The following is a 27493-nucleotide window of genomic DNA, read 5'->3' on the forward strand; positions in this document are numbered from 1 at the left end:
ACAGAAAATTGACACACAAAACCAGTCTCTATCTGTAACAGAACAGAAACTTGCACACATAGATTGGTTTAGAAATGGCAGAACCCAGTCTAAGATTTGCCCCCCTCCACCAAAGGACAAATGTCTGTTCTTTTTGTACTAGTTATGCCTCTGTACAAACATAATATTTGAACTGGAACAGCTAATAGAGGCATAATTTAATAGTGGCTTAAGGGTTATGTCTGTCCATTTCCTGATATAGGCTGAGTCAGTAGGCCTCAAAGTGCTTTGCAAAGAAATCATTATCCTTTTTTTTTCTTTTTTTTTAAAAAAGGAGAAGGAAAATAAGGCAGGGAGAAATGAAATTACTTTCCCAAAGTTACACAGTAGAACATGCCAGAACCCATTCTACCAGACCATATTGCTATGTAACCACATTTTATTATGATAGTTTTTAAGTCCAGAGTATGAAATTCTTTGCCTTTTTTGGGGCCCCTGGCTGGGAATAGGGATGGAGAGTTCCTTCTATATATCACACCAATGGTGCCTCAAAAGAACAAACACGTACATTTAGGGCTCTCTGCTTCCCGATCTGCACAGTAGACAGTGCAATATTGCTGATCTCAGCACAACTGTGTGCAAAGAGAATAAAATAAGAGTTTAGATCAACTGTGTAGAGCAGAGAGAAACATTTTGCTATAGGTCAATATTCTTCATACATTTATTCACACTACTAATTAGCAATGGCTTAGCTAACATGATTAGTCCCGTGTATATGGCCATACTACAGCTCTCAGTAGACCACAATCTTGGAAAAACTTTCTATGATGCCGCCACTGGATGAAACACCAACCGTCACATGAATAAAAATGCAGCAACCACAACTAGAGATGACCCAGGAGGGAGTTAGGATGAATACTAAAACTGTTGAACATCTCTGTGCAGGCACAGAGCTTGACTGACCAACATGGAGAAGCTTGAACTTCCTCCAAACAGAGTTCAGCCAGACTAAAGTTAGCATGCTACTGTGGGGTTACTCCACAGTTGCAAAAACACCACGTGTGAATGTGGAGGAAGCTTTCAGAACACCTGCTGGTTTACCCACATATATTGGAACCATGCACCAACAAAGACCTTGCTAAGGCTACAGATCGAGTATGTGCTTGTTTTTGGATCCAAATTTGAACATGGCAACAGGACATGAGATGAAGAAGAAGAAAAAAGAAGTAAGAAGGAGTGCTATGTAACCAAAGGAGGCCTATGTATTTCCTTCATTTACAGTTCTAAAACTTAGGTACTTGCAAGAGTCAGTAATTACTCAAAAAAGCAGGTTAGCAGCGGCCCAAGATTTTGCTCTCCTGAGGCAAAATACTTTGGACGTGGTCCAGTTTAATTTTATTCCTTAAGTCTGGTTATTTAATTGCATTGTTAAAATACCCTGATTTGTTCAGCCACATGAAGAACTGGATAATTTCATTGTAAAATGTGATCTGCTTAAGATGTCTGCAAAAAGCTTGGAACAAAATATTTTATTTTCTTTTGCTCCTCTGTACATTTAAGGTCACAAAACCATTTTATTTTAAATTTGTAAAGAACATTTCTTACCCAGGTGAGACCCCCATCTTCCAAAAAAGGAGACCAGAGAACATATTTATGGCATGTAAAACTTTTGAAAATACTCATACAGTTTGAGGCAGTGTAAGCTGCTGGACTCTAATTATATGATATTCTATATAGGAATTTTTACAAAGGAAATTGATGAGAAACAAGAGAGGACTTCTCCAAGGGAGCCTTTCCCCCCCCCTGCAATAATAGCTGTGTAGATGACCAAGTGGAAAATGAAAAACATTCATGAGTTTTTATTATATTGTACATTTTGTTTCAATTTGGGAGGGCTTAACAAGTATAAAAGCCAATTATTTATGTACCTGCTAAGAAGATATATGGTTTTATTTCTATTTCAGTTGTACACTTCAGGAAAACCTTCATTTTTGTATGGTATATGGAAATATTTTTCATTGCTGGAATCATTTAGATAATCTGTAATTGATTGTAAAATTCAAGAAACAGAGCAGGCTGTGTGCTGTTATAGCCATTGTCAGCAAGGTCAATACTTTCATTATTCTATATTTTTCAGAAAGGTGACTGGACACTTTGGGCTTCTGCTTTTTTCAAAATTAAGGTAGTAGATGGAAAACAAGACAGCAATGCAAATTGTTGACTTTTCAGTTTTCTGTCTGAAATGAAAAGCTAAACTGATTTCAAACACCCCACCCTCTCACCCCCACCAAAAGAATTTAATGTAAATTAAATTTCCAAATGTTGAACTGAAATATTCAATTTCAACAACTTTAAAATAAAATGGACTTTTCACATTTATTCCAGGCAAAATAATTTGATGCATTCAACATGGAGTTGTGAATAATTTCAATGACCCAGATATGTGTTATTCAGTGAATGAAACAGTAGGCTGAAAAATTTTGCTCAGCCCTGGCAAGGAGAAAAACAGTAAGAGACACCTCACCATTGCAATTTATGCCTTTCTTCTGTTTTGTAAAACCTTTGCTATCTAGCCACTGGGGCTTCTTTCAGTGAGCTGACAGCTGAACTGAGGTTTTGTGACAGAAAATGAGTAGATGAGACAAGACTGAGATCCTGAAACTCATTCCAACTTGCCACCTGAATATGACTAGGATTGAAGTGTCCTGAAACAAAAGTGCCACTTACCAGATAGGCTGTATTTTTTTCTGTGGAAGATGTGATCCTTCACCAAATGTATTCTGATGCTGTTAGAAGGTTAAAATGTGAATATATATGCAATATTTTGTAAACTCATTTGGGGTTTTATTTTATTCCTGTTGAAGTTAATGGCTTTAATGCATCATACGTAGTCTTTCCTTATCTTTTTCTGCTCCAGTCCTCTCTAATAAATAGAATCCTAATATAGCAACTAAGTGCAAGGAGAAGTTAAATCATATATAGATTTATACAAATGACTGGAGAGCTGATACTGTGCAAACAGGTGCATGGCACACAATCATAATGGCAGTAGTTATCATATTAAAGCACAGTAATTGTAATTGCACAGCCAAATGGGTAAAGCTGGGAGCAAATAATGGTCCAAAAACACTGAACATGAACAGAACTTCTAGAGGCACCTGCATCGAAATTGAAGAAGTGGCCAGCAAGGTGCCAGTTCTATTGTTGTCTTTAAGAAAGGTAGGTTACATTCATTACGCTGCAGATAACAGAGTATAAGTAAAGTTGCAAAACAATATAAAGGGACTAAAGGGGGCAGAAAAAACCCACTATGGCCGTAACGTGCTAGAATGACTATGTGCTATTATATTAAATATAGTTAAATATATACATTATTGCTGAAAACTCAGAGCCATATTTTCTCTGATAGAGATCAATCGTCTGTACATGAAAGGTCAGGTGCACTTCTGCAAGAAAACTGGACATTTACACAAACAAGGGTCTAATTAGATGCATAAGACCCAGATCCAAAGCCAGCCAAAACAATAGAGTTTTTCCATCAATTTTACCATAGTTTGGATTGGGCGCCAGATACTAATATGACCTAATCCTTGATTTGCAGTTGTCTGCATAAAGACAGTGATACGACTGTGTATGAAGCAACAGAACCTGGACCTCAACCTCTGGCTGCTGTGGGTGTAAAGAAGTCACTTGATTCATCCTGCTAACTGAAGATTTGCCTAAGAGGGTCTAGGTTGGATTCTAGGGGCGTTTATAGATGTGCTCCAGCAGGTGGAAGGGGTGCTTTAATTAGTGAGCTGCGCTAATTAAAAGTGCCCAAGCATCATGTGTATCAGCGTCCCCATGCTGAAAAATAGTGGTGGGGCACTTTGAACGAAAACTCATTAAACGAGCTTTAGTTTAAAGCGCACCACTGCCATTTTTCCACACTCCAACAGACTTGATTTCCACACTCCAGCAGACTTGATTGAGTGCTGGATTTACAGCACATCGGAACAGCCTTGCTACATGTCTACAGGAGCCCTAGGACACTGTGCTTGTGAGTACACTGATACCGATGCAAAGCCAGGGTTAAATGCTTTAAAACCAGGATGGTAGTGTTTTGTGCTCACTTTGCACTGAGTAGAAGTCAGTGATGAATCTGGCCCTTACTCTTTCATGATCAGCAAGTTTTGAAATGGTTTCATAAAAATGTTGAATCTTTAAGACAAAGTCAAGGGTGCATCTTGTAAATATCAACTATACAGTTGTTTCAATATGTTGCAGGTGATGGCAGAGAAAGAGAATTAGAGTGTGCCCTGTGTGTGTGGGAGAGAAATGTTACCTGTTTACATTTGGGATGTGCAAATTTGTGAGTGGTTTTGATTTTGGTACTTTACCCTGAGGGCATAACACAGTGTGATTCTATTGCCATAAATGGGGCCATTGCATTTGTCATTAGCTGATGATCGAACCCTTGACATGTAACAGGAAATGCAACAGATAACTTGGTCAATCTCTAGTCCAAAAATAAATGGGCAAGGGGTTCTCCAAAACTTTTTTGGTCAGGCTTTTGTTTCATACATTCAAAATCAAGGTGATTTGGGCAAGGGCTATTGGTTTTGGCTCTTTTGAAATTCATGAGGCAAAAGACTGAGATCTTTTTGTGGATGCTAATACACAGTGGTTATTTGGTTGCACCATACAGACCACGGATAAGTGAAACACTCCAACACACTGGTGCCTTCAACACTTGAAAGATAAAAAAATGTGTATCATACTATAATACAAGGAACCATTTAGGGACCCACAGCCAGCCAGATGACTGTAGCAGGGTTTGGGGCCTGGGGCAAATCAGCCTGTGTGGGGCCCAGACACGATGGGGCGGGTGACAGGTGGCAAGCGGCCAGACACAAAGCCAGCCCAGCTCCATGGGGCCTCCCAAAGCATGGAGCCAGGGGCAGTCGCCCCAATTTGCACCCACCCCAATTTGCAGCCCTGCCCCTAGCAAGATCTGACATTGGTGAATGATGTGGTAACTGTGCCTAGAAAAAAAGCATGTGTTTTTTTTATTATTTACATGTGACCAATATTGTCCTTTATGCTGCTATTTCACTGTCATTTTGTGGAGTAAGAACTAGAGAGAGAAAATATAACCTTTTTTACCTACACGAAACAAGAAAGCAAGCATCACAAGGTACATACATTAGGTAAATCACAAGGTAAATTAATCCCCTTTTCCTTTACTTGCTACAGGCATTTCTGAATCCTAGGACTGAAAGTGCTGTAAATAAAAGCCTTCATAATAAGAGCTTTGAAGTGCTATTGAGACAGAAATGGGGCCTTCATTTAGTCTCACATATGCATGCATGGCTCTGGACACGCCGGTAGTGAGCAGAGGATCACACTACAACAGAGATGGGCAATTATTTTGGGCAAAGGGCCACTTACTGAGTTTTGAGAAGCCATTGAGGGCCACATGACAGGCAGCTGGGGGCAGATACATACAAATTTTCTAAATTTTTTAGGGGACCCATGGGCCAGATAGAATGACCTGGCAGGCCGCATTTGGCCCATGGGCCGCATATTGCCCACCCCTGAGCTACAAGTACACTAGGAATTATACTGCTCACTTCTGAGCAGAGTAATAATGTTGGGAGAGCACATTATCCCCTAAGAGTAGGACTGCAAAAGAATTGTCAGACAGACCCAGAGATAAAGTGTTGCATTCACCTTCAGCAGAGTGAACAGAGGAAAGCAGGGTCACAGGTTGATCAGTGCATGAACAGGAGTTTAGAACAGTAGTTTTGTGATATACTTGCCCCTTTTCATGGAAGCTCCTTAGCCCTACTTTCACAGGTCTACAGCTAAGGGATTTTGAGGTCAATGAGTGAGTGAAAAGGACAAAGACAAGAGGCTCTCACCCACATGAGTCCTCCAAGAAAATCTGACAGCATGACAACACTGGAGTCAAGCTGAGATGCCATGGTGAGTTAGCTTTAAACTAACTAGCTTGCATACTTACAGTAGTGTAGTAGATGTAGCAGTCTGGGGTGCAGCATGGGCTATATCATCTACTTGAGAAACTAGTTATGCACGCAGCCCGTGCTGAACTCTGTTCTGATACTGCTATTAGTCCCTGCTTATTTGCTTGCAGGGCAGACATCCCTGAGCATGAGTGTGAGCAACTGTTTTCCTCCTACATTTCAGCCTAGACCCCCATGCTTTTCTTATAAGGAAGCAGGAGCTAAAGAGCCCTACATGATGCAAAGACCCAGCTGGAGTCTAGCAGCAAGTCTGTTCATAATTTTGCCGTTCGCAAAGTAGGTCAAGAGAGGACCCTGCTACAGAGCATTAGCACCAGGTAATATTCTCTCTCACAGCACCTCTTTTTGAAAAGAAGCAGCCAATGGCGGCGTGGTTCCTTCAGGAGTCATACAGTTATGTTAGCCTGAGCCTTAGATTTTCTGTAATATCATTCATAACAGTCTTGTTTTCTTCCTTTGATGGGACCTCAGCTCACCCCGGTCCAATCAGACTGGTATAGTAAAAAATATCTGGGCAATTCTTTTTTAAATAAAAAAGATCTTGCTGACCAAATAGGGTTTCCTATGTTCTCCTAGCTCTAGTAATACTGCAACGTGGAAAGCAGTCATCCGCGAAGTTTTAATAATATGTGGAGCTAGCATCAGATATATGGGATTGTAACAGAGTCTGGCACAATTCTCTCTGCCAAACAAAACACACAAGAGATTTCTTTCCCTTGTACCAGTGTTTGATAGGGAACATATTTTAGTTATCTTATCTTCTGCCAGACAAATAACGAGGGCATCACAACCTAGGTAACCATCAACAAACTGTTCTGCTTGACAGGCTACGGGCTACAAACATTTATACAGTTCCCTGGTCATGTTCAGAAAGGTCTTTGCTCTTTCATTCCAGCACTTTTATAGGAGTTCCAAGCAGGGGCCTACATTTTTGTGCGGTAAGCTCACAAAGTTGGATTCCCCCTGGACTCACAAACCTTGCCCACATTCATATTTTACATGAGCTGGTGTGTGCAGCTGATTCTCCCAGTGTTTATTTTTCTTCATTTGAAATAATTTGTATTTTCCTCTGGGGGAATCTTGCCTATAATGACTCCTCACTCAATAGTGACAGAAAGAGAGATACGATCATAGGGCTAAAGAGCGGTGTGGCAGGATGGTCCCTAGGGGTGCCGTGACCTCCCCTGGCGCCCTTGCCGCCTTGCCTACCCAATGTCCAATATACACGCCCTCTCCCAGGGCCTGCTTTAATGTACACGGACTCTCCCGGGGCCTGCTCCAAGATCCTTGCGCCTCACACACTCCCCTGCCCGCACTCGGGCCTTCTATGCCCACGCTTCTTGCACGCCTGCCCACACTGGGGCCTGCTATGCCCGCGCTTCTTGCACGCCTGCCCACACTGGGGCCTGCTATGCCCGCGCTTCTCGCGCGCCCGCCCACACTGGGGCCTATGATTGTGCTCTCGCACTCCCCTGCTTGTACTCGGGCCTGCGTTTGCACTCCTCGCGCTTCCCTACCTGCGCTGGGCCTTCTATGCCTGCGCTTCTCGCGCCTGCCCGCACTGGGGCCCTCTATGCCCGACTCCCTGAATTGGGGCTCAGGCGGCCTCAGCCTTACCTGGCCCCCGGATCCCTTTTCGGATCCTGCGCCCGACTCAGGCTTCTCAGGATTGGGGCTCAGGCGGCCTTAGCCTCACCTGGCCCCCAGACCTGCCTTCCTGGGCCTATGCCCCACTGGGGCTCTTCCCAATTGGGGCTCATCCCGATATCGCCCCCGCTGGGCTGGGGTCGGGATACCCCACTAAACTCAGCCCCTGTGGTGCTAGGAACACCCCCACCTTACTGGGGAGCGCCTAATGAGGCCTCCTCCACCCCTACAGCCTCGCCCGGTCCTCCGGTTCGTAATTACAACTATCAACCCAAAAACAGAAACTCAAAGCCGCTCGGCTACAACGTAAATCTTAAGCCAACCTGGCTAACCTTCTCTCATCCCTGTCAGGGTCCTCTCCACCCTGTACCTGCACGCTGACACAGAACACTGCCCTGCTCACTCTCGCAGAGCTCTTGCTCCTTAGGCTGCCAGAGGGGAACTGAACTCTGGCCTCAGCATCATGTTTATAAAGGCCAGGCCCTGCCCCCTTCCGGCCAGCTGACACCATCAGTTGCTTTAGCAACTCACACCTGTGCTGCCCTATTGAGTGGCAGCCAAGCCCATATTACCATTATCAGTAGCAGGCACCTTAGTGCCCTGCTACAAGCGGGAATTCTAGGTAGGGGATGAAGTGTTGGTATTGCTACCTACTTTCAATAATAAGTTGCTCACACAATGGCAGGGCGCATTTGAGATTATTAGAAAGGCAGAGACAGTGGACTATGAGGTTCTCTGTCTGGGGCATGTCTGAGAACACCAGATCTATCATGTTAATTTATTAAGGGCATGGAAAGACCTGGAGGGGTGGATGGCCACACCTGAGAGAATGGTAGAGGAATTTGGTCCTGAAATCTCCAATCAAAAGGAGGAAGGGATGCAGGGCAGTATGGTCCAATGGGGAGAGAAGTTAACATGCAAACAGCAGAAGGATTTGAGGTTGCTAGTCCATAAGTTTAGAGATGTGTTTGATGAGAGGCCAGGGAGAGACAGAGGCATAAGACCTGAGATACATACTCTCAAGGGAGCTGTTGTATGCGAGCGGTGGTGATCAGTCTCTCACCATATGCATCATGCCATATGTAACAAGTTTAAAAACATGTTAGTGTCGGGGTAACCGAACACCGAGTGAATCAGGCCCCAAGGTCACGGTGGGCCGGGGTGGCAACTGGAATATGAACAGGTGGGATTAGCGGCGGTGGAGTGTGAGCTGTACGGGAAGTTTAAATAAAGATGATTTATTTACTCACGCTTGGGAAGCGGAGGCTCAGATATTTCTTCAGTTACAGTGTAGCGAACAACAAAGGGGTCTGTTGGCCTACAGGGTTCACTAGCGAGCCCTTGCTCTCTACCCCCTGAGGGATAGGTGCAGCTGCCCACTAGCTAGTCCCAGGGCTGGTCAACAGCTCGTGAACGGGATAACAAACAACAAAAACTGTAATGTAGTGAATCGAGGAACGGGGTCATGACGCCAATCCAAAAGACAGTCCGTAAACCGAGGTCGGAGATGAGAAGCCAGAACGAAGTAAGCCAAAGTCAAAATCAAAGCCAAACAGTCCCGTAACCGAGATCGAAAAGACGAGTCACTCCACCCTGTAGTCCGCAGCCTCTGCTCACAGGATCGAGCACAGTCTCTCCTCCAAAACACACACACACTACCTCACCACACCTGGGTGGCGGCTAACAAACCTTTTATAAGATTTGCTCTTCACAGAGAAATTTCTAGTCAAATTACATCATGCAGTCAGTGAACTGAGCATGTGTGTTAGATCAGATTACCTCATGCTCTGTGATTGACAAGCCTCCAGGTCACCCAGAGGGCACATTCTGGGGGCCTGTCTGTAGTTTCAACTCCCTGTGATGGCAGCACCAAATTTAAGATTTTTCCTTGACAGTTAGAACAAGGGATTATAGCGCCTTCATGTAGTCTGCAGAGGAGCCCCATGGTGCTAGTTTCTAAAGCAGATGGATCCCTTAGGGTGCAGATTTTAGATGTGTCAATGTCATAGCCAAATTTGATGCTTTTCCAATGCCTCATATGGAGGAGTTAATTGAACACATTGGTGAATCTAAATACATTTCCACCACTGACCTATCTAAAGGTTATTGGCAAATTCCAATGGCCAGGGAAGATCAGGCTAAAATGACCTTCGAGACTCCATGTGGGCTGTATGAATTCACACGCATGCCTTTTGGGCTGCATGGTGCGGCAGCCACATTTCAAAGGCTCATGGGCCACATACTTACTTCACACATCATCTGTGGCTGTGTATATAGACGATATAGTAATTTATTCTAGCTCATCAGCACAACATCTCCAAGCCATAGAAGCTATACTTAAAGAGTTGAGGGGTATAGGGATGACAGCTAACCCAAAAAAATGTAAGCTAGCTGAGGCAAAGCTATCAAGACACATTTAAAAGCAGTGAAACATGAACAATTCATTCCTTAGCAGATAAGATCAATATAAGCTTTTTCTGCAGCTTCAGTTAAATTCACAGGGCTTGGCAAGGGCGTTTGCTTCTGCCAGTTTGAAATGTAATAACTATTTTTAAAGACTCTGATACGCTGTGCTAAACCTTTGCTGTGTGAAACTGGTCAGACCTTTTTCCAGAATCAGTCTTTTTCAGTCCGAATATCACCTACCATATTCTAGCAAAGAATTTACCTTGAGGGAGGCTCTCTTATTTGTTATAGGGTTGTATGAAAAATTGGCATCCCAGTATTTGAACAGACCTACGTCCTTAATAAGTAACTTTTTCATATCCACTGTGGAGTGATGGCTTTGTAAAAAAAAATAAATCATGTCTTTTAGCCCTCTTGGCAAGTATGGAAGTATCTGATGGTGTGCCACTTAGACACAAATGGAAAGAGACAGGGGAAAAAGGGAATGTGGGTTTTGTATGTGCTATGGTATTTGAGCTAAAGCTAAATTTGAGTAAAAGCCTTGTCTGAAAGTTTACAAACATGCAATTATGGCTCTTACAGTTATCTAAATCCATTTTCTTGCCTTATAATTTTATGGTAAAAAACATTACAGTTGTTTTTAGACTTTCATTATAACTGTAGTAGCCACAGAGGGAACCAAATGGTGTTTGTTTATTTATTTGTGAAACAAATTATGACTCTCAAAACTTTACCATGTAATTTGCATTGGGTGTGCAGTTTACAAGAATGTGCAAGCTAGTCTAAGCAGTCTCTCCCCCTCCATCCTTTGGAATTAAAAGATAAATCAGCAGAAGTGGCTATGATTCTAGTGCAACAGTTACTGCTCATTATATCACCCAAAATCAGAAATAATTTATCATAACAGAGCCTTCTATATGAATCTGCACTCGGTGCCTCTAATGAATAAAACATGGCTGTCAGAATTAAAAGGGATAAAATTACTGTAACACATTCTGAGTACTATTGAGTGCAATTCAATAAAATTATAGTTCTCTCCCTATTTATCACTTGTGGTCCATTCTGTTTAACAAATGCAGTAGTCAGTTTCTGGTTACACTTGACCATACAGGGAAATGGAGCAGAAAACCTTTGAAATGCACTACTTGACATTTTCATTTGGTTTCTGTGTGTTTGTGTGCTGGTTTATATTATATATATTCCCCCCGCCCCCATCCCACAGAAACATGCCATAGTTTAGCTGCAGTTGCCAGTGGACATCATGATTTCTACTTATATTTGCCCCAGCCTAGCGGAGAAACCTTCCCTTTGCCCTCCAAACAGATGACGGTTTGTAAATCTGCCCAGGAGTCCTGCAAGCCAGATGTAGCCCGGGTACAACTATTAAATGAAAACTACCCAGTTTTCCCCTAATTTGCTTTCAGACATGATTGTTCAATGTAAGCAATATGTAACTGCCCCAAATTGATTATGAAAGTGTTTCCTTTCATGTTTGTCAATGTGACTTTTCGAGATCTTTACAGACCTCTTCCTTCTTTTCTCTTTTTCTCCCTCACTCTGTCACAGTGGTTGTCAACCAAGGGTACACATACCCTTAGGGGTACTAAAAAAGATCATAGGGGGTATACAGAACTGATGTGGCTGATAATGTGGCTGATAAATGCCACATGCAGGAGCACAGGTCATCAGTGTGGAGAGCAGCCCAGTCCAACAGGTAAGTCTGTTGTGAAGGAAGGGCCATGAGGGAGGCAGATTGAGGCCCCACCAGAGGTGAGGGAGGTTGGAGGGAGTGGGGCAGGGATAGAGATGGCCCAGCCAGGACAAGGCATGGGATGGAGCCATGGGTGAATATGGGAGGGAGGAGGCATGTGCCCCTGGATCTGCACACGGAGCGAGGGTGGGCTGCCACTGTGGGCTGGGGACAGAGCAGCATTGGGCTTTTCCTGGCAGGGGGGTTGGGCAGGGACTGTGCTCCGGGCAGGCGATGGCAGTGCTGGGAAGGAGGGGTGGGGGGTGACAGCAAATTCTGGAGTGGTTGCAGCCCTTCCTGCAGCCCTCCTCCCAGCACCACCACCGCCCACCCTGTGTGGAGCCCAGCCCAGCCCCAGCCGGGAAGAGTCCAGTGCAGCCTCAGCCCCAGCTTGTAGCCCATCCCACCCCATGTGCAGATCCAGGAGCATGCACCCCCCATACCCTCCCAGGGTGTTTGCAGCAGTGGGAGCCACCCCCCCTTCTTACACCCCTCCGGAGGAGCCCCTCGCAGCTCCATCCTGTGCTCCACCCCAGCTGTGCAGCAGCTGCCCCTGCCCCAGCCCTACTCCCTCCCTCACCATGGTAACTTCAATCCTTTCCCCCTCCCACCTTAAAAACAAGAAAAAATATAAAGGGGTACATGAGCTGAAACTTTGAGATGGAAGAGGTACACTTGTTAAAAAAGGTTGAAAACCCCTGTTCTGTCATACCAAATTTATCATTCAATTTTCTCTATACCGTCCACTGACTAATCAGTATTAATTCCAAGGAGAGGTTGAAAGGACTGACATAATTTAATCTGGAGGAGATAAATCTAAAGGGTCATCTGATAACAGTCTTCAAATATCTGAAGAGTAGATATAAAGAGAATCTTGATCAATACTTTTTGTTTCCACAGGAGACAGGACAAGTACTAATGATCTTAAAATGTAAAGTTTGCATATTAGGGAGAATGCTCACTGTGAAAATGTTAAGCACTGGCGGTTAAACAGATTACTTGAAGTGCTTGTGGAATCTCCACCACTGGAAGTTTTTAAGTGCACTTGGCTGAGATGGTTTAGATGGGGACAATCCTGCCTAGAGCAGGGGATTGGACTAGATGACTTCCTAAGGGTCCCTTCCAGCCCCATTTTTCTATGATTCTAATCATCGTACAAAGCCTTTTTACTAATTCAGTTGTCTGAGTACAGTTACAGACCAGGTGTGACACAGAGCTTCACAAATGGTTTCAGTTGCATCTTCACAGAGGCATAGCAGAGAAACTCTGTGCCCTCAGTAGTGGCATTGCATGGGGCAGCTGCATTTTCTGGGCTGCTGGTGGCAATAGTACTGGTAGCTGGCAGTTGTAGCAGCTGTTATTTTTAGGCCCCTCCTCCTCCAAAGTGGGTGCCCAGAGCAGCTGCCTCTGTCACCACACTTAGTTATACTACCGCATCTCCATGAAGGGGCTGGGTGGTCGTAAGCTGTTTAATACCAGCAAGCATGGTAGTGAGGTAGGATACAACATTCCAGATGTGATGAACATGATCAAATGTAATTATACATCAATTGGCTACTTGCAGACCTATGACTGTGAAGTATAACTAACTCTCCAGTAAATAAGAACTCATTCGTAACAGCAGGTGTTGTCAGGCTGGCAAATGGTGGACTTTTAGTATAAAGAACTCCCATAAGCATTATGCCTCAAAGTATTCTGTCTCTGTTGTACTGCTTCATTTTATAGATTCCATGCAGGAAGCCTTCAGAACTCTTTTTGTCAGGCTTCCCGCTACAAATTAAAAAAAATAGTGCACAAGTACTTGCACATATGCTGAATGCTCATTTTCTTTGAGGTTCACCAGATGTGCAGGTGCTCAGGACCTTGCAAAAACAGGCTCCAAGGTCTCAGTTTAGCAAAGCATTTAAACAAGGGTGCCAAAGTCAACCCACACTCACCCCTCCTCCCTGGACCTAGCAGCAGAGGTTCAGGTGAGTAGCAGTGGCTAGGTGGGTTAATGCAGCTGTCACTCACCCGCCACTGTCAACTTGTATACCTAATGAGGCTCTATACCAAAGATTTTTGCAATGAGTCTTGCCCTTGCTTTCCTCACTCCCAAATTCCCTGCCCTGCTGGAGGCCTCCTGGGCAAGACCATACAGCTCTGTTGGCTCATTTTGGCCTGAGGTGTGTTTGGCACTTCTGCATAAATCCTTCCAGGTTTAGTAAAACACCTAAATCCTCGAAGTCATATTCGGGCAGGGGTGAGCAACTATTTGGGCTGGAGGGCCACTTAAGGAACTTTAGATTGCTCTTGAGGGCTGGGGTTGGGTGGTGATGACTGGCCTTGGCCCCCTTCACAGCTGTTTACACCGACCAGTATGGTGGGTGGAGGGTGGGGGTAGGGAGATGCCAATTGATCCTATCCAGCCCCAAGCCTGTTTGCCCTGCACCCACTGCTGGGGGTGCCAGATGGAGCGGGTGGGCGGGTGGCCATGGAGAATGACTCAGGACCCCCATGGGCATGGCATGCTTAGCTGGGCGGATGGGATTGGGCTGCAAGCAGACAGGGGGTGGCATCCAGAAGCAAGATGGGCAGGAAGGACTAGGGCTAGGGCTAGGGCCAGGTCTGGAGCCATGGGACGGTGACAACATGGGGCTGCGGCATGGGGCACAGCCATGATCTGCTAACCATGCAATGGGCATCACTTCTACACTGTCACATGGTCCCAGCCCCACCTGCCTATCTTGCTCCCAGATGCTGCTCCCTGCCTGCCCATGGCCCCAGTCTCCATGCAGAGCCTGCCTGCCTGCCCACCTGTCCAGTCCACTGCCTCCAGTGGTAAGGGTACGACAGACAAGCTGTGCGCCATGGCATGGGTTGGGCTGGATGAGATCGAGGGATCTGCTGTGGGCTGGATAAAATCATTTGGCCAGTCAGATCTAGCCCATGGGCTGTATTTTGCCCATCCCTGTGTTAAGGCATATTTATAGTGCAAGGCAGTACCCTGCAAAGATACCTCATGATAGCTGTGTGTGTGCTAGCTCCAGAACCAGAAGCAGCATAATTATGTGTAAGCAAAGCTTTTTAGCATGCTCACAGCACTGCACTAACACAGCTATGTTGCCTTCAGTTTTGAAGGTAGCGCACATAGCATCAGCAAAGGCTTTTCTGTATCCTGTGAAATACTGCTGAAGTACTAGGAAAGATTGCCCTTTGTCTGGGGCAGGGAATCTCTTGCTGAGTGCAATAAGGTATTGTAATGAGTCATTTGCTGAGATACTTAAAATATTTTCACAAAGAAGCACAAAAGTGTGAAACTTAACCACCTCCCCCACTGCCCCCGAACAAAACATTAAACTGGGATATGCTTTGGCAACAGCACACTACAATGTACAAAAACTAAAAGCTGGTTTTACTATACACATGACTGACAAGATTTGTAGGGAAGAGTTAACAGGCAAGATGATTTTACTTTCAAGGACAGTTCATTTTGTCTGGCACAATGAACCACGGAAGAGTTACTATAATCTAAAAAGAGCAGACACTTAAGCAATTAATACACACAGCAATCCAATCTGTTAAAGAAAACCCACCAAGCCTGAAAAAATGTGTTACTTAAAGAAGGTAATTTCTTCTCTGCAACTAACTCACTGCTCTGGCTTCCCATAGGGGATACTGTGTTACTTTTCTAATGAGCAGCAGCAACCTGTTAAGTGGAGTTCTGCAATGGAACTGACCCGGCCAGGTTTTTAAATTTGTTTTTTGAGGGGAGGGAGGCATCTTAAAACATTAGACCCAGAGGGAGGGAGCACATGTTTAAAAGGTCCTGATGCATGAGTAGATACCTACTTACGCAACACACACTTTAATATGCACAGATGGCATTTGTGTACCCAGCTCTTGTCTGCAATCAGCTGACTTGTGCAGGCAAAGAGATTTTATGCACACAAACAGGAAGACTGCTCATATCACATTCATGGGAAGCTATTTTTTGGGGGTTCCTTTGAAAACATTGTCTTCTGCAAGTTAATGTGGGTCCGGTCTGCTTTGAAGGTCTATCTTCAATGCCAATCATTAATATAATGCTAAATGCTAGATGTCCTTATTCAGGACTTAGCCGCCTCCTCCAGTGGAAAATCCTGAAAGAGGGAGTAAAAGCATAAATTTCCTTCCTGAAGTTTTCTGTGTAATTATGCCACCAGAGGTAGAATCAGAAGGCTGTCCTCTGCTCACTCTTTAGAGCAAGGTCTAGGCTGGGTCCATTCCCTGTAGAATTGGGCTAGGGACAGACATTCAAAAAGCCTGAGCCTGAATTGATTCAATCTTTGTAGGTCAGTCTAACCTGGCTAGGCTAAACCTGTTTGTAACCACAGAGACATCCCCTCTGGACTGAAAAAAATACAAGCACATGCCTGTAGTGGCTCAGGGTAGAAGCCAGGGGGAGCTAGAGCAGCCCTCTCTTCCCTTCGACAGTGCTGAGCTGGAAGGGGTGGGGGGCACATGACCAGGCCTCCTCAGGCAGCTCTGATTAGGGAGTTTCCCCCACCCCGCTGTAAGCTGTCCAGCAGGGAGTTGCTAACACAATTTTTATCAGCTGATTAAGAAAACAACTTAGTTCAAGCTCTTCTTAAACAGCTTTTCTAAGGAAAGAATGGAGGGACATTACCAGCTCCATTTGAGTAGCTCCAAAAAGCCCTAAGCTGACACTGCCCTGTCTGCCTTTGTCCTGTCTGTCACAGCAAGGACCATAGCCAGCATGTGGTCTGCTAGCTAATGCTGTATGTCTGTTTAAGGCAGAGGGGAGGGGGCAGGGGACAGAAGGAAGCTTGAGCTTGAGCAGGGAGTGGTGAAGAGGAGGAGCAGAAGGAAGCCAGGCAGATCCTGGTGTGTTTGCAGTCTCTGCTGGAGCTGCGGCCAGGGAGCAGAGGGGAGGGGCTGCCCCTGCTGGGCTGAAGCAGAGAGCAAAGCCCCACCCAGCAAAGCATCTGGGCGGGGCTCTGGATTTAATTTAACCCAGGAAGGGGTCTTGAACAGATAAACCAGTCGGACACAAATCAATTAAGTCTGATACTACATTCAACCAGGTTTATCTCAAGCCAGTTACAGTAATTTTCAAACTGGTGTATGTGCACTGAACTTCTGTTCTGTTACAGGTTTAAACCAGTTTCTGATCACTTAAGCCAGTTTATATGTAATGTCTATCCCTGCCTTTTGGGGTAGCCAGGAGAGCTGCAGAGTGACACAGAGTGGCACATCGTGCTTGGCTGAGGATGGCACTGCTAGGGCCCTGCTGCCAGCAGCTGCATCAGACTCCTCTTCGTTTCCCTATAAAGGGAGGGACTAGCAAAATATCTTACTGCCACAGGCTACCTTTGTTTCTGCATTTATCCCCAAAGCTATCCCCAGAACTATCAGTGTAAGGATGTTACATGACCTCTCCTCCTGATCTTCCCATCTTTTCCCTCTGCATGGATTCCTAAAATCCCTCTGAAAATCCTGTGCTGAAGACAGGGTATATTGCTGTAAACTCCCCCAGAGGAGACTTGTTTAAGGTTTGCAGGACTGAACCTACAATGTGTATAAAACAGTATTAAATATGCATGAAATTAGAGGATATGAGTAGGTGGGAGAACAAGTACAAACATTGGGATCCCATTTACATTGTTACAATGGTCCCAGTCCTGAGCTGTTGTAAATTGACACTGCACCATTGACTTCAATGAAACTACAATGAAGAAAAGCATCCCACCCAGTTTTCAAGCCTGTTCCCCACACCTCTGGAGACTGCAGCTGAAGTATCTTCTCCATCAACTTAATGATGTGAGAGCACAGCATACCACTAAAATGCCGTGGAATGCACTGATGAGAGACTCTCTCGTGTTATAGGAAGAGGACCGAAAAACCACGTGCAAAGTCAGTTTCTCTCAAGTACCAAATAGGGCATTCTTGTGCTTTGCCTCCTGTTCGTATTTGGGTTACACTTGATCTCAGTGAAAGTGCTGAAATGGCTCCAGAAGATCTTGTTTTCAGTTCTGCTTTTGCTGAAGAAAGATGCCTGGGCAGGTCAGGAGAATTTTATCATGTCCTTCAACAGTGTTTGCAATGAGGCAGGGAGGAACATGCTGGGAATTCAAAGAACACAGTTTTTTTATCTGACCTTTTTGACACTTGCTTGGAGGTACTACAGGAAAATAAACCACTATATAAACAGAAAGATTTTTAATGTAATATTGCACCTCTGTGCTATTCCTACTCACTTGTACTCAAGAAACCTGGAGACAATTGTAATTTCAGGCAGAAAATGAACAGGACCAAATGCAGAGGGTAGCATTCCTATTATTTTTCCCTTTTCTGCAAAAACAAACAGTCAGAATAAACTATTGCTGATAAAATTAAAAGATACTGTGCTAATAGTAACCTCTGCAGGGAAGTGAGAAATGTGCATTAATATGGGAAGCAAACCTTTGGTGTTCTCTCTTTATTCCTGTCTGTCATTTTCCACCCCTCTGCTCCTCTGTCTGGCTACCTTTAGTGCAGTGGTTCTTTTTTAGGGCTGTACAAAGCTTCGGTCCCTGATTCAATTTGGTGGAGATTTGGCCCAATTTGGTGGCCAAATCTCTGAATTGAATCAGAGGACCATTTAATCTCTCCAAGTTGAATGGAATTTATTCAGAGAGATTCAAAAAGATTCAGAGATTCGGACATAGAGACAGCTTTAAATTTTTTTTTCTACATACCTCTAGGTAGCAAGGGCTCATGAATGCTGCAATACCAGGGCGCATGGAGTGTCCCACAGAAGAATGGGGGGCTCCCCAGCACGCTCGGCAGCAGACCCAGAGGTGGTCCAGAAGCACTTCCGGTCCACTTCCAGTCTGCCAGGGAGCATTCTAGGGGGGGGCCCCTGCGCTGCCCCTGGCTCAGTGCCTGGTGCCTCCTGGGTCTGGGGTGGGGGGCACATGGGGTCCCCTTGTGGCTAACCACTAAGCTGGGGTAGGGAAGCAGGGGCCCCCCGCGCACTCCCTGACAAAGCTGGATGTGAACCGGAAGCATTTCTCATCCAATTTTGGGTTCGCCGCCAAGCACATAGAGGGGCCCCCATACTCCTGTGAGATACTCCATCCACCCCACCATCGCAGTGCTCATGAGCCATGCCTGCTACCCTCATGGTATGTAGAAAAAACTTTTAAAGCTGTCTCTATGTCCGAATCACTGATTCTCCAAATCTTCAACTGGAGCATCAAATCTTCAGATTTGGATTCAGCTGAATAGAATCAGGGACAGTGATCTGAATCAAATCGAATCACTGTCCCTGATTTGGGCTAAATCTGAATCAAATAGGGTCTGCTTCGTACACCCCTAGTTCTTTTTAAACTCAAGGTAGCCCGTTGCAAAATGCCAGCTCTTAGCTTTCACAAGTTTTTGGAGTACAGAAAAATAATAGAGCAATTCTTTCAGTGCAAAGAACTCAAAAACACCACAATAGGTCACAATGTTTCATAACACTATGAATGCCTATTTGGAAGCTCTGGGTTTATTTTGTGAATCATGTTTGCACATCTGAGGGTGCATCTACATGTGCGATTTAAAGGACAGCAACCTATTTTACTGCACATTGAAGTGTCACATCAAAAACCATGCCAATATGCTAAGGTACAGTAAAAATAGGCTATTGAACATTAAGTGTCACTAAAAAAGTGTGCACTTTTGCTACTGCACATTAGGGCAGCCTAATGTGCATTTTATTTAGTACCTCACATTAGAGGCATTAAATTTAATGCGCAGTAGCAAAAGCGCATTAATGATCATGTAGTTTAAGGACACTCTCCTCTCCAGATTTCACCATTTGGGGCAACCCTCGTCAGTGACTTTAACCTTTTTTAAGTCTCAGTTGAAAACAGGGGGAATTGGGAAGAGTGGAACACGTTCCATTGATTCTGGGCGAGAAGAGTGGTCCCTATGGGACCACTTCAGCCAGAAAAGTTTAGAGCAGAGTTTGTAAATTATGCCAGAGCTAGTTTCAGTTCTTTATTAATCTAGGACTAGGGCAGCACATAGCTGGATTTAAGATATCCCATTGTTTACTCCTCTACTCCAAGTGCAAACTCAGCCCAGCCAAGAATCCAGCCCCGTAAAGGGAGGCAGGGTAAATAAAACAATAGTTTGCAACACTTTCCAGAGTGCATCTTTCTTGGTAACTGGCTCGTCCTCTGCTCATTCTCCCTGCTCCAGGCTTTTCTATATAGAACTTTTCCTCCAGGGGCTGTGTCCATCCTATCTAGTGCAGGCTGGAATAGTACAAATGACTTATCTCTGCAGGCTGGAATAGTACAAATAAGCATTTCAGCAGATAAGGTGACAGTAGTCAAAAATAAAATACAGCAGCTCTTCTCTTAAGTAACATCAGTTCCCAAGTGCAGCTCACTCTGGTACTCCACCCATAAAATACTCCCTGGCTCTCCATGAAATACTAAGTCAAATTCAAGGTCCTTTTTGTTAATTTTCAGAGTCCTTAATAAAACTGGCCCAAGCTACCAGAGAGTTTGACAGTGACCTTCCCTGACAGCTGCTTTTTTCAGGAATGATGGAACTACTAACTTCAAGGCTAAAGTCTGTATAGGACGGATGAGAGACAAGACTTTCTTACAATATTTCCTTACAGAGCAAATTATAACATAGCACTTATGGACAGACATTACACACAAACTAATATAAGTGAATGAAAACCAGTTTAAACCTGTAACAGAAAAGAAGTTCAGTGCACATAAACAGGTTTCAAAATGCAGTGTCTAACTTAACTGATTTATATTAAACTAATCTATTGCACTTCTGTCCCAGATCCTCTCCCAACTTAAGTTAATTCACAGGGAAACCTCCACTGAGGCATGGGAGCCCTGGGTTGGAGGGACTGTTCTCCTACACCCATAGCAGTGGGCATCAGTCAGTGCTGGACCATGCTGATGGGTGGGAGGTGGGGGGGATTCCCTCTCTGGCAGAGCTTGGATCCTGCCCAGGATGGGAGAACCCCTGCTGAGGTGTGGGGATGTGCACTGAACTTCTGCTGTGTTACAGATTAGAACTGGTTTCTGATCACTTATACCAGTTTATGCACAATTTTTGTCCCTGGCCATAAAGTTTAAAGCTCACTACTTCCAACAGTCTGCTCATAGAAACAATTCAAAACAGTACAGATGAAGGGAGAAGAAGTCATAAAGGAGATGGGGGCAAATAAGAGAAGAAAGAAAAAAGGTATACTAGAAGAGGCAGGAAAAAAGAAAAGGAAAGAAGGAACTGCTCTACATAAAGTCTCTATGATCATCGAACCTGGGCACACATTTTTTAATATCATGACTTTGGTCCATAAGCCTGTCATGATTTAACTTATTGTATTTTAGAAGGAACACAGATATTATGATGGTAAAAGTTATTATGAGAATCATAAATAGCTAGGGATGAAATTTTAACCTTGTTAATCTCAATGGCAAAATTTCCATAGGTATTAATGGGTCAACAATTTTACCATGACTAATAAAATACTAACTTGTTGCTCTTTGAGTAAGTATTTCTCAGCAAATTGAGCTATCACACATTAGAGTTGGAAAGGTGGCTATACTATGGTTATGGCTTAAGCAAATGGTTATGGTTTAAGCAAATGAGTGTGTAACCAAAGAGTTAAATCCTTGTTTTGCAGGGCCAGGTCTAAAAAAAAATGTCAAATGAATGTGAGGCTTTTATTAATAATGTGTATTTAAGTCTGGATCCAAGAGTAGGGGAAAAGAGCAACAAAGGAAAACATTCTGAATGCAACCAAAACACTGCCTAAAGGTTTTGCATTATAGGATCTTCAGGGAAAACAGAAAAGTGAAATATTATCACAGGGAAAGGCTTACATCAATTCAGGAACAAATACAAAACCTGTTATATAAAACACCCCTAAGCACATTGTGGCAACTTAATTTCCATGTAAAAGAAAAGCAACCTTTTTCTTCCTGCCTCCTAGGTTTACAGGGCAGGGACTGTCTCTTTTTTTGTTTGTTTGTACAGCACCCCACACAATAGAAACCTCAGCTCATTAAGGGTCTCTATGGGCTGCTACAGTACAAATAAATATTCACACTAATTAAAAGCAAACAAGCAAACCTTAGGACCTTATCTTGCAGCCCTTATTCATGTGCATCTGAATGAAGGGGTCCTGTTGCCATCTCCAGATTGTTATGGCATCTGATTGGACTCCTAGAAAATCAGGCAGGAGCTTTGATCTCACAGTTTGACATCTAGTTTTGGGTAAGGGATTGCAGCCAATCTTTTCTGACAGAGCTTGTAACTCCCCGCTTGATTAGATTTTTGCCATATGCAAAATGCTCTCTCTCAAATTGATCTGGAAACTGAGATCAGTGCAGAATTGGTTTTATTTTGTGTCCCCCTAACCCAGCATATCTTTGCAGGAACTCCTGATGCAAATGCTTTTGTATCTGTATTGGCTACCTACCAATTACTGAGCAGAATTTGCCTTATAAATCTGGGTGACTGGGACCTGCTTGATTTTATCTCTCCTTATGTGGAGAGCACCACAGGGAAGAAGAGAAGCAATACTCAAGTTGGAGACTTACCCATTTATGAGAGCAGGGGCAGCTGACAGAACTGTCTCTGTAGAGTCTCTCAGCATAGGAGTGTGTTCCTGCCCTGGCTTTGCAAAAATCTAGTTTATTGATGTTCAGGGCATACTGAAAGGCCCATTTGTTTTTCTGACCTGAGAAGGAATGGAAAGGCTCTATTAGCAGATCTTAACTATGTTTTTTTGCTGCTGAGTTATTATTGGTTTTGGTGGAAGGGAGGCTACAGGAGTGCTCTATTCCCTGGCTGTTTGTTTAAGATTTGTCAGGGAGTGCCTAAGAAAAGGGTACTCCTTTTTAGTGGATGTGAGGGTAAGTCTATATAAATAAACAGAAGTAAATTTGTTGAAAGTATCCACTCCGCTACATAGCACCGCGGTCCAGTCTTCTGTAAACAGATCCAGTTTCTTCTTAAGATCATCTTCTTAAGAGCCCAGGCACTTTCCCACCTTATTTCTCAACTTCAGTCCCACTACAGTGCATACACTATCTTGCAGCCTTTCCCTAGAAACTGGTGACCTCCAGTTAAATTGCATGGCATTTTGCTCTCCTATCCCACAGAAAATTCAGCATGCAAGGTCCTCTTCTAGCACAGAGGCATAGCAATCCAAGATCCTGCTGAGGGCCCCATTTTTTAAAGGTAAATTGGAGTCAGTTATTCTTCCAACGCTTACGTTCCCAGATGCTGAGGGAAGGCTACTTACCAACAGACTTCCCACTCCTTTTTTCAGCCTACATTCTCTTTTGTTTTTCAAATTAATTTTTGGCAGTAACAACATCTGGAATCCTGCCATTTACCATTTTAAAACCTTCTCCTGAGAAGGGGGAGGGAGGAGAAAGAAAGGTAAAGGGAGTATAAAAACCTAGTGGAGATGATCTCCAGCAGACGTAATGAACAGCTTTGCTTAAAAATACCCTAAAGGTTTATTTTGTGTTAAATTCACTTTTAGGTCAGGGCCTGTGGGAAAAAGGAAAGGAGACCTTGCAGTAGGGTTTATTGAACATCTCAAGGTAAAGGCAAGGCAACTAGACAGAACTAAATGCGTCAATAATGTATAAGGTTTTCTTAAATGTGGCTGCCACTGTAACATGACTATTTCTTGACTTTTTCAAGCAGAAAATGTTGTTTCTATTTCTTTTTAAAGAAAAAAAATCCAGAAACATGGATCTAATAAGGAAAAAGAAAAATCCTTTTTATTTTGGGCTCGGTAGTACCACAAGTCCTGAAGCAAGTGAAGAGTATGATGACCTGCTCTAGAAAGTGGTATGGGACCTGGTGGTGAAAGTCACCTTCCAGTCTGCTTTATCCTTTTGCTACTAATCCTTGCCAGGCCTGTATCTCATACACATGAGTTTTCATTCAGCGCTGGCTTTTCTGGATTGGTCCAGTACACTTGATCGATGTACATGTGACAAAAATGTCATTTGTGTGGCGTAATAGCATCACATACGATATGTGCATCAGTTTTGGGGAGGGGCTTAGATGAGTTTGCATCATTTCAGACTAAACTACATCTGGATGTAATTTCGTTTGCAACACTGCAAATTGCAATGATGCAGCTGTCAGCTCACCCCCCTCCCTCCCTCCCTCCGTGGGAGAGCTGGGCAGACTGCAGAAAAAAAGGATCTGGCCTCTCACCACTCTTGCCTTCAGTAGGTGGCTGCTGAAGGCAGAAGCAGTGAGGGGCCCAATCCTTTTATTTTTTTGGAGGGGCTCTGGTCCTTCCCTCTGCAGCAGCAGAAGCTGCCAGGGTCATCTGGGCGGGCTGGTACTGGGGTGGTGGGTGCTGCCCCAGCTCAGAGGCAGCACCCAGCCTGCTCCAACTGTTCCCTAAGCATCCCTGCTGGAAGCCCAATTGGCACTGCTCCCTAGGCAGGCTTCAGGAAAAGTTGGATTGGGCTGGGTGCTACCTCCAAGTAGGGGCAGCACCCAGTCTGCTAGCAGCCTGACTGGGTAGCCCTGAGGGCATTGCCACCACAGGGGAAAGGATCAGGGGCCTCTCAGCCTGCCATCAGCTCACTCCCTGGCCTCAGGCAGGCTCTGGCTCCGACAAAAAAAGGAAAATAGGATTGGGCCTCTTGCCCTAACATGATGGAAAATTGAAACTGTTTCAATTTAGGGGGCAGAGAATAAAACCCCGAGGACTAAACCACCATCATGTGTACAAGTGCCTATTGTGCTCTGCCTGCTTCCCCCTGCTGCCTATTCACTTGCTGCTCACTTGTGCAAGACTTGAGTAGCAGTCCTGTGGATTCTGCTTGATATTAAATGCCTGTTTCATCACTGTGATACAGGCAGGTTGTACAGGGGGCAAAGGATGTGTTATTTTCTAGTGAAGGCATGCAGAACACATGTGTCTCTCTCCTTCCAGGACAGTGATGCACAAGTAAAAAATATTTCTATTTCACTGTCTCCTGCCTCTGCAGTATGTTGCTTTATCATCTGAAGACTATATGGCCCTGATGGAAAATCTGCATTTGTCTCTATTGGTACAACATCAAGTACCAGGTTTTTGTAATATAAATATGAGATAATAATTGTGTTTGCACTCAGTTGCTGAACTCGCTTGAGTTGGAGAGGGAGTCCCCACACTGTGCCTCCTTAGTTATATACTGTTATGCTGCTCTTTATGCAGACATGGGGGAGGGTCTTGCTAGCTGCCTCATTTCTCTCTCTACAACTCATGACGTTTCCTCTCCCAAAACAAATCCCTCACTATTAATAATGATGGACATGGGTTTCCTCTTTATTATTTCCTGTCTTAATTGGTTCATTCGGCATTTCCCCAGTTGATTCCAGCTGAACTCTGCTGGGCTGGCCAGCTTCCACATGTTTGTAGAGGAAATGCACAGTTTACCTTCCTCTAAGACTGAGTAACAGATATGTGCCCTATTGCCCACCTTTCAGGGAGCAGGAAAAAACACAAGACTAAAAATGATTCTTGTGTCAATGATATGGATGCTTTTTGTTGCAAATATTCACATCCACATCCTGATATCCTGAAGCAGGATGTCTTAAGGAGGAAACTGACAACTAGTGTAGAGATATTTTTTGTGAAAGTATACCCAAGCAAAAGAAAAGGAGGGGATGATGACAAAATCTAAATTGGACAAATTATTTTCATTAACACTTTTAGCTGATCACAGTGTTTTCCTTTCTTGTTCTTTCTTTCTTTTGATGTAAATAATCCCCTAAGGTGGTGAGAAACACAAGCAACAATCCCAGTACTTGGCCTGAAAAAGACAAGATGAAACAGAGGAGAAACAGAGGTGGAATCCTTGTTGCATTTTCAAAGACAAGCAAACAGCATTATTTAAACGTACAACAGAAACTGTATAAACTAAGAGGGCTTTATAATAGGCTGTATAATGAAACTATATTCTTTGTACTGTAGGTAAAGTATTATTTTTAGAGAATACTTTTTTTTCCTTGAAGTGCTGATAAAAAGAAATGGATGCCTTTTGAGGCTTGGCCCCCTGTATTTAAGCCTAGAAGAGAGACAGTCTCTACATCACTGCAAGCTTTCCCAACAGATCTATTAACAAGCCAATGCAGACATGGAGGGCCCCCTTCCAGGAGGGAAGTGTGTCAGGGTCTATTCAGCTTTTCCACTGAATCTGTCAACAAATGGGCCAAGAAGTTGCAATAGCCATGGAGGGTTTTGCGAGATAACGGGAGGACAGGTGTCTATCCACTGAAGCACCGATTCATTATGTATGGTGCACATTGCCTGTCTGTCACAAGATACCGGCTTTCAAACACTGCCAGATTTGGCTGGAATTAGTGGAGCTGAGCCAATGACCTGGAGGGGGAAAAGACGTCCCTCTCTTATTACTAATCCCCTGAGCCACCAGTCCTCTATGAGTTTACAGCATTCATAAAATGTCCATGTCCTCAGTACTCACATAATGTTCCATTTTCTGTGGATTACAGTCAACGGTGAAATAAATAGCCTTATGTCTTAACAGTTCGTTTTTGTACACAGGCAGTCTACACCATATCTCTGAGGCATTTTTTAGATTCTCAGCATTGCTGTGTGCTTTTTCTCTCCCAAGCATCTCATATAACTACCCCCATCCCCACCCTTACCCATGCAATGTTAATCATCTCTTTACTGTATGTCTAAGGGCAGCTTTGCAATTGCCTTCATGGTTCCTTAACTTCATGGCTCCTTAAAAGCAGCTGAGAGTTTCAGCAGTTTTTTCCAAGGAATGTTTGAATTTTGTTCTATTGGAACAAAATGTTCTACTAGAACAAAATGTTATAGCAGGACAGGACAAGCAGTCAAACACCTGCCGCTTGATGATCTTTGAACACCTCTGGGTTGAGAGAGAACCAAAATTTTACTTTGTAACATCCAGCTATTACATTTCAGTAGAGAAGAGAACACTTTGATTATGACTGCCCAATAGATATATTTAAACTATATTTAATACAGCAACTAAACTCTGAAATCAATTGCCTAGTTGTCACAAGCATGTATTAAGGTACAAGAAGTCATGAGGTTACTAAAATAGGAGGATACATAAATATTTATTACATCCTGAATAATTATTATATCCTCATGTAGATTCTTTACACCTGATGGTCAGAACCAAAGCTAATTTAAAACAGGTTAACTTCAAAGAAGTCAAAAGAGCTATGGCAATTTACTTCTGCAGAAGACTGAGCCCTATGTTCTTCACAGCTAATCTTGAACATAGATTTACTTTATGAAAGCTCTACAATCAGGGATTTAAAAATAGATTGCTATTGTATGTCATTTTAATATGTTTATTAGAGAGATTGCAGGATTTAAAACAACATGAAATGAATGCATCTTTCAGTTCATTTTAACATAATATCCTGATAACCAAAACTTGATGAATGCCAGACAGCTTAAGTTATTCCTAATTTGATACATTTAATATAAAAGGGAAAAGAGCAGGATTGTTGGATGAATAACATCATTACATCTCAGTGTTTCTTCTTGTTATGATCTTAAAAATCTGCCTTGCATTATGCTAGATGATAGACTGAGTTGTACCAAAAGCTTGAGTGAAGAGGCAAGAAAGGAAAAGCTTTGGTTTAGTATAAAAAAAAAAAGTACTGC

General features: G+C 43.7%; 1 long non-coding RNA gene across 1 annotated transcript in view; it reads right to left on the reverse strand.

Moving 5' to 3' along the window:
• LOC149868463 (uncharacterized) overlaps nt 1–27493 on the reverse strand; it is a 118391-nt gene that overhangs the window by 21508 nt on the left and 69390 nt on the right. The window contains exon 3 of the long non-coding RNA XR_016441257.1: nt 22398–22537. This is a non-coding gene — a long non-coding RNA (uncharacterized LOC149868463). The remainder of the gene's footprint in view (nt 1–22397; nt 22538–27493) is intronic.

The sequence above is a fragment of the Crocodylus siamensis genome, chromosome 3, assembly GCF_052110815.1.
Source record: "Crocodylus siamensis isolate JL-2025a chromosome 3, ASM5211081v1, whole genome shotgun sequence".
Lineage (NCBI taxonomy): Eukaryota > Metazoa > Chordata > Crocodylia > Crocodylidae > Crocodylus > Crocodylus siamensis.